Consider the following 8,508-nt stretch of genomic DNA (forward strand, 5'->3'; position numbering starts at 1 on the left):
AGAGACCGGATATGGATTCTACTCGGGGACAAGCACTAGTGCTTCATCCTAACGGTTCAAACATGATCAAGTGTGATCCTCTCAGCGGTAGTGACCGCAAGGCTAAGAACATCCATTGTTATAGTATATCCTACAGTTGTTAGTATTGTATGCATAATTTTTTTCATGAGACTACCTGGCCATGATCACTTACCCCTTTAAGCTACCAGCATCTGATCCCAAGTATGAAATCCCAAGCTGCAGCTAGTGGTTCTGGTTTGATGGGTGAGATAGCAACAAGATCCTGGACCAATAATGATACAATAATTGTGAACCTGTTCCATGGCATCCAAGAGAGGTGAGAATAAACAGACAACAAAAATGCATGAATGTTAATGCCTTAAGCTAAATGTCATGCAAAAATAAAAAGAGAAAAAGAATAAAATAAAATCTTTTTGGAAATTAAAAAAAATAAATAAAAAATAAATAAATAAAAACTAAGATGAATGCAATTTAAGGCTAAGTGTTATGCAACCTAAGCTAAAATGTATGAGAAAGAAAAAAAAAAGAAAACAAAAAGGGAATACCCCACCCCAAGCTTAGAAATAAGCATTGTCCTCAATGCTTGGGGCGAGGCGAAAGTACCTAAACCGGCGGATCGGGAGGAGGATACGGGTATTGGGGGTAGGGGTAAGGGTAAGGTGGAGGGGGATAAGGATGGGTGGGTGGGTATGGATAGGGAGGCGGAAGTGGGACGTTCTCGAAATGGTTTTGGGATTGGTGCCATCCCCACATATGGTGCGTTTGTTGGGACATGATTTGGTGTGAGACACAAAGCGCATCGAATCGCTCGGCAAAATTGGGGGGAAGCGGGTAATACCCGGGAGGGGCTTGAGGCTGGGCAGGCTGTGGACCATGGGTGGGCGCATTGCTGGGCTTGTCATCCATAGGCATCTCATCATCATCTTGGTCTTGGAGCACATCCTCATTGACTGACTGAGTGATGGTCCTCACGAGTCTCCACTGAGTGCGATCGTGGAAGGTGAAGTTGGTGACTCGAGGGTCGGGAAGAACAAGATACCCGACCCCTTGAGGACAAAACCATGTGAAGCTGCTCCTGTTCCTGCGACGGATGTGGTGCATGTTTATGAGGGCGCGCTCATCCAAAAGATTTTTGCTGTCAACAGGCTGGAATTCATCAGGGAGCTCGATGTCAAGACCGCGAGCCAAAAGTGTGACAAATCCCCCAATGCAAATATCACCGGACGTCTTGGATCTCATGTGGGCGCATTTGTGGAAGAAGAATGAAGCAAAGTCCGGGATTGGCGGCCTTTCACGCCTTGTCATACACCAAAGGAAGAAGAGTTCATTTTTTGTGACCTGGCCAGCTTCTTTGCGGGCAAAAACCGTACACACCAGGATGCGATGGGCAATGCGGAGGCATGGGTGGATGATAGATGTTGCTTTATCCCGACCGGCACAAGAGAAGATACCCCCGGTGATTTCCGTCCAAAATGTCTCGTGATTGAACTCAACAGGTAGGACGTCAAAAATCGTGGATGTGTTTGAAGAAGGCAAGCCCAAGATGTCGTTTATCGTTGCAAAATCGATGTACCTTCGGTCCCCTAGAAGCTGGAATGCGGCTTTCTTTTTTTCACTGTCGTACCCGCTGTCGGCGAGAAACTCTCTAGTGGGGAGCTTGTAAGTGTGCGCCATGAGGTTGAGAAGGTTTTCCCACCCAATGTTATGAAACAATTGGGTGACCCCTTCAAGAACCCCAAGTGATATAAGCGTGGGCTTGCACACGAATTTGGTAGATGCAACTTTTCGAGGTAAGCTCTTTGTGTAGTTTTCGGATGCCTTGGCATCCCGAAACCTTGGGACATCGGGAGCATCGCTTTGATCTCTTGCTGGGGCTTTGCCTCGGCTAGCAGCCGAACGCTTCCTAGAAGTAGACATGGGCTTCTTGCACGAAAAAAAATGACCACTACACGAACCACAATTTCAACAAACAATATGTCAACCCCAAATCACCAACTAGTTTCCTATGAGCTTCTAAGGCAATTCAATAATCAAAGCAAGAAGGGATTCCTAAATTCATTAGATACAATAGCATATGAATGGACATGCATCTTGATCAATTAAACAAAGGAAAGAAAATACCCGTTTTTGTTGAAAGTTCAAAGTTTGCGCGCGAAAACTTGGTATTTGACAATCTTGCAACTCTTCACCCCAAGCTTTAAACTTTTGTTTGATATCCCGAGAGAAGCAATTTACCGCGAAAACCCGACGAATCCGGCAATGGCTTGAAATTCCGGCGAAATGTTCCGGCGAGCTTTGGGAAATATTTTTGGTGGGGTTTGTAGCCTTGCCCAAGAGGAGCACAATGGTGGTGGTGGAATCGCGAGAGGTGGCCGGAAATCGGCCGGAAAGTGGCGGCATGAGAGTGGTGGTGCCCCGAGATACAGCAACAGATCGGACCGTTATTTTAGTGGGGTTTGTAGAGCCCTGAATTTGGAGAAGAATGGCGGTGGTCTTACGAAATGCCGACCGGCGGTTTGACGGGAAAGTGAGTTTTAGTGATGGAGATGAAGGTTCTTTAATGGAGGTTAGGGAGAAAAGGAGAAGAAGTGGGGAAGCAGAAAGGGCCGGATGGATATAAGGTGGGGCAATTGGCGGTCAAACCCGGTCAAATAAAAAGTCAATGCTGGTCAACAGGTCACGCGGACGAGTTATCGAGTACACGCGGACCGCGTGTGTAGGCCAAGAAGATTCTTCACGGCACACGATCGCCTTTGCCCACAAACGACCCATTTTAATAAATACGCGGACGATGCATCGGGTACACGCGGACTGCGTGAGTTTCACTGCATGTCTTCTGTTTTCTGTTTAATGGACGCGGACGATAGAGAGACCACACACGGACCGTGTTAATAAACACGCGGATAGGGGCTCGAGCACACGCGGACCGCATGTGTTGAGATGAAACCCTTATGTTTTTCTGATAATGGATGCGGACGATAGAGAGACCACACACGGACCGTGTTAATAAACACGCGGACAGGGGCTCGAGCACACGCGGACCGCGTGTGTTGAGCTGACATACTCCAACATTCTTTTTGCTCTATCACCATTATGAACACCGGGCCCTTAATTCCAACATTCTTTTTTTTTCTCAATAAAGAAGGATCAAAGATGTTAAATCCAAAAATGAACCAACCACGACATTTATTCGGAACTAGAAAAGTTGAAAACTTTTAGTTTTCCAAAAATGCCCTTCTTTAACGTCTTTGGCGAGACGTACTCCCTTCTTGATTTCAGTACACCGGGGCATCCAATTGGATGACTTCTAAGATATTCGCATTAAAACCTTCATAGAAAGGTTTCAATCGATGTCCATTGACTTTAAAAACTTGCCCCGTTTCTTCACTTTGAATTTCAACTGCTCCATGTTCAAAAACTTTTAACACAACAAATGGACCTATCCATCTTGACCTCAATTTTCCTGGAAATAACTTCAATCGTGAATGGTAAAGTAAGACCCTATGCCCCGGTTCAAAATTCTTCCGGGTGATGGACTTGTCGTGGAAGAGCTCTGTTTTTTCCTTATAAATCCTTGCATTTTCAAAGGAGTCGTTTCTCCATTCTTCTAGCTCTTGGAGTTGAAGTTTCCTATGCCTTCCCGCCTCGTCAATGTTGAAATTGCATTGCTTGACCGCCCAAAATGCACGGTGCTCTAACTCGACGGGAAGATGACATGGCTTTCCAAAGACCAACCTAAACGGGGACATTCCTATTGGGGTCTTGTACGCAGTCGATAGGCCCATAAAGCGTCGTCAAGTCTCAAACTCCAATCCTTCCTTGTCGGATTCACTGTTTTCTCTAGAATAGACTTCACTCCACGATTCGAGACCTTCGTTTGACCATTCGTTTGAGGGTGATAGGCTGTAGAGACATGATGGGTCACGTTGTACTTTTTCAATAAATCTTCCATCATTTTGTTGCAAAAGTGCATCCCTCTATCACTAATCAAAGCCCTAGGCACACCAAATCTCACAAAAACATTAGACTTTAAAAACTCGATAACCGTTTTGGCATCGTCCGATCTTGTGGCTTTGGCTTCAACCCATTTAGAAACATAGTCAACCGCGAGTAAAATATAAACGTTGCCAAATGATACGGGAAATGGGCCCATGAAATCAATCCCCCATACATCAAAAATTTTACAAACAAGGATTGGATTTTGGGGCATTTGGTTCTTTTGTGAAATGTTTCCCGTCCTTTGGCACCGCTCACAACTTTTGCAAAACATATAACAACCGCGTGACATGGTTGGCCAAAATAATCCACACTCAAGGACCTTTCTCAAGGTCCGGCTAGGTCCGAAGTGTCCCCCACAAGCAAATTCATGACAGAATTGCAAAATGGATTGGTGCTCTTGTTGGGGTACACATCGCCTAATGATTTGATTGGGACAATGTTTCCACAAATAAGGTTCATCCCACACATAGTATTTTGCATCACATTTCAACTTGTCTTTTTGAGCACGTGTGAATGTGTCGGGATACCTTTTGTGACCAAAAAGTTAACGATATCGGCATACCAAGGAATAGATTGGGTAAGGGAAAAGAGATGCTCATCCGGAAACTCGTCCCGCAATGGGAGAGGAGTTTCACTTGAAGTGATCCGACTTAGATGATCGGCAACGAGGTTCTCGCATCCGCTCTTGTCCCGGATTTCCAAGTCAAATTCTTGTAACAGTAGGATCCACCGGATGAGTCTCGACTTTGCATCTTTCTTCATCATCAAGTACTTAAGAGTTGCGTGATCCGAATACACTATGACATTGGTACCAAGTAGGTATTGTCTAAATTTCTCCAAGGCGAACACTATGGCCAATAGCTCCTTCTCCGTGGTAGAGTAGTTGCTTTGAGCATTGTCTAGTGTCCTTGATGCATAATAGATCACGTGGGAGGCCCTCCCATTCTTTTGACCCAAAACAGCGCCTATCGCATAGTTGCTTGCATCACACATGATCTCAAAGGGGAGATCCCAATTTGGTGCTTGCATGATGGGAGCGGATGTAAGCAACACTTTGAGCTTGTCAAAAGCTTCTTTGCACGCCTCATTGAACTCGAAATCGACTTCCTTTTGCAAGAGTTGGCACATTGGTCTTGTTATCTTTGAAAAATCCTTGATGAACCTTCGGTAGAAACCTGCATGGCCCAAAAAAGAACGAACTTCCCGAACATAATTCGGGTAAGGTAAGCTTTGAATAACATCAATTTTGGCCTTATCTACCTCAATTCCTTTTTTAGACACAATGTGACCCAAAATGAGACCTTGACTCACCATGAAATGTCATTTTTCAAAATTTAGAACCAAATTTGTTTCAATGCATCTTTTTAAAATTTTGGGGAGATTGGTCAAACACTCTTGAAAGGAGTTGCCATATACCGTGAAATCATCCATAAAAACCTCAATTATGTTTTCAACGTATTCCTAAAAGATACTAACCATACAACGTTGGAAAGTGGCCGGGGCGTTACACAATCCAAATGACATTCTCCGGTATGCAAAAGTACCAAATGGACATGTAAATGTCGTCTTTTCTTGGTCTTCCGGTGCCACCGGGATTTGGTGAAAACCGGAATACCCGTCGAGGCAACAATAATGAGATTTCCCGACCCACCTTTCTAACATTTGGTCAATGAAAGGCAATGGGAAATGATCTTTTCTTGTGCTTGCATTGAGTTTGTGGTAGTCAATACATACTCTCCACCCGTTTTGCACACGAGTGGGGACCATCATACCTTTGTTGTTCTCGACCACCGTGATTCCCGTCTTCTTTGGAACGACTTGCACCGGGCTCACCCACTTGCTATCCGATATTGGATAGATCATCCCCGCGTCTAGGAGCTTCAAAATCTCTTTCTTGACCACTTCCATCATTGGCGGATTCAACCTTCTTTGTGCGTCCCGGCTTGGCTTGCATTCATCCTCGATTAGGATCTTGCATACAAGTGGAGGGACTCAATCCTTTAATATCCGCAATCGTCCAACCCATTGCTTCTTTATGTTCCCTCAACACCTTTAGGAGTTGTTCCTCTTCGCACTTGGTTAGGTGATTTGAAATGATGATCGGGAGAGTCTCGTTGTCTCCCAAGTACGCGTACTTCAAATGTTGAGGGAGGACCTTCAATTCTAATTCGGGCGGTTGGACAAGGGAGGGTGGCAATCTCGTGTGAGTTTGAGGTAATTCAATATGCTTCACACTAAATTGGGTGGTCTTCTTGATTTCCAAATTGTTGACTAATCTTTCAATTTCGGGGTCTAATGAGTAAAGCTTCAATTTCTTGGCCAATTTTGCACCGTCAAACCCCTTTCTCAAGATCATCTCTAACATGTCATCATCACACAACTCGAACAACTCTTGGGTCATTGGTTCAATAATATCAACAAAACACAAAGAGGAAACATCACTAGGATATCTCATAGCATCATAAATGTTGAAACTTATTGTTTCACCATCAAACTCCATTGTCAAGCTTCCCGCATACACATCAATCTTTGTTCTAGCCGTCTTCAAGAATGGTCGCCCAAGTAAGATTATACCCGATTTTCAGGATACTTGTTCATCTAGGTCAATCACATAGAAATCCGTCGGGAAGACCAATTGGTTTACTTGAACTAGGACATCTTCCAAAACACCTCTAGGAAAGACACTTGATTTATCCGCGAGAGATATTATGACACCGGTTTCGCTTAAGGGTCCGACATTCAATGATTCATACACCGAGTAAGGCATGGCATTGATAGAGGCACCAAGATCAAGCATAGCACTACTGAAGGTGACATCTCCAATCTTGCAAGGGACTGTGAACATTCCGGGATCATTACACTTGGGTGGAAGCTTCCTTTGTAAAACCGCGGATGCGTTTTCGTTCATCGAGATTTTCTCATTCCCTTTCAACTTTCTCTTGTTGGTGCAAAGCTCCTTCAAGAACTTTGCATATCTCGGAATTTGTTTGATCGCATCAAGTAAAGGGATGTTCACTTCCACCTTTCAGAAGGTGTCCAAGATCTCTTTCTCCTCCATATTCTTCTTTGAAGTTGCAAATCGGGAGGGGAACGGTGGGTGAGTGGCTATTGGTGTCACTAGAGGAGTAGTCTTCTTTGGGACTCCGGCTTGTGCGTCATTCTTAGCTATGGGATCCTCAATGGGGACGATCTCAAATTCTTCCTCTTCTTCTCTTGGTTTCTTCTTTGAACTACTTTCTCCGGTTTGTTTTCCACTTCTCAAGGTCACCACATTGACATTTGGGTTTTTTTCGGTTTGAGAAAGGAGTTTACCACAGGATTCCAACTTGCTTATGGATGTAACTATATCTCCCATTTGTGCTTCAAGGTTGGAGATACTAGTCCTTGTTTCTTTTTGGAATTGTTGGGTACTAGTGGCTAGAGATTTGACATTGTCTTCAAGAGACATTCCGCAGCTACTTGGTTGAGATTGAGGAGATTGTTGATGGTGATGTGGGGGGTGCGGTTTGGGTTGATAGTGTGGTTGTTGATGTTGGTATTGAGGTTGTGGTGGTGGATAGGATGGTCTAACCAATGCATTTTGAGGCAATGATCTTGAGTTGTAGCTCATGTTGGGATTTGGCTTCCAACTCGAATTATATGCATTTTGGTAACCGGATGGTTTGTGGTGGTAGTTTTGGAATTCTCCCGTGGCATTCACATGTTCCGCATCTTCTTGAAGGATGGGACACATATCCGTAGGGTGTCCCATTGTTGCACATATTCCACAAACCATCACTTGTGGAGTTTATCCCATGGCTAGCTTTTGGACAACGGATGTTAGATTTTTTATTTGAGACTCAAGATTTGATGTTCCCACTTCATTGACTTTGTGTTGTGTGTCTCTTTTCATATCTTGGCGAGGGCCAAAATGTTGTGAATTTGCGGCTATGGTGTTGAAAAGTTGTCTTGTTTGTTGTGGGGTTTTACTAAAGACATCTCCACCACTTGAGGCATCAACTAGTCTTCTCTCCATTAGCAACAATCCCTCATAGAAGTGTTGAATGAGGAGTTGTTCCGGAATTTGGTGTTGTGGGCAACTATAGCACAAGTTGTTGAACCTCTCCCAATAATCATGGAAAGTCTCATTTTGACCTTGGCGGATTCCACAAATCTCATTTCTAAGACTTGAGACTCTTGAGGCGGGATAGAATTTATCAAGGAAAGCTCTTGCCATGTCGGTCCATGAGTTGATCGACCCCGGTGGAAGATAGAATAACCAATCTTTTGCTCTATCGGCCAATGAAAAGGGGAATGCCCTTAGCTTAATTTGGTCATCGGTTGACCCTTGTGGCTTCATGCTAGTGCAAACAACGTGGAACATCTTCAAATCCTTATGAGGGTCTTCATTCTCCAATCCATGAAAAGTTGGTAGATGATGGACTAAACTTGACTTCAATTCCGAGCCTCCTTCCAAACCGGGTAATTGATACCGGTTGGAGTTTGTGT

This window comes from Lactuca serriola, chromosome 9, assembly GCF_051521515.1.
Source record: "Lactuca serriola cultivar US96UC23 chromosome 9, Lser_US96UC23_V15, whole genome shotgun sequence".
NCBI lineage: Eukaryota > Viridiplantae > Streptophyta > Magnoliopsida > Asterales > Asteraceae > Lactuca > Lactuca serriola.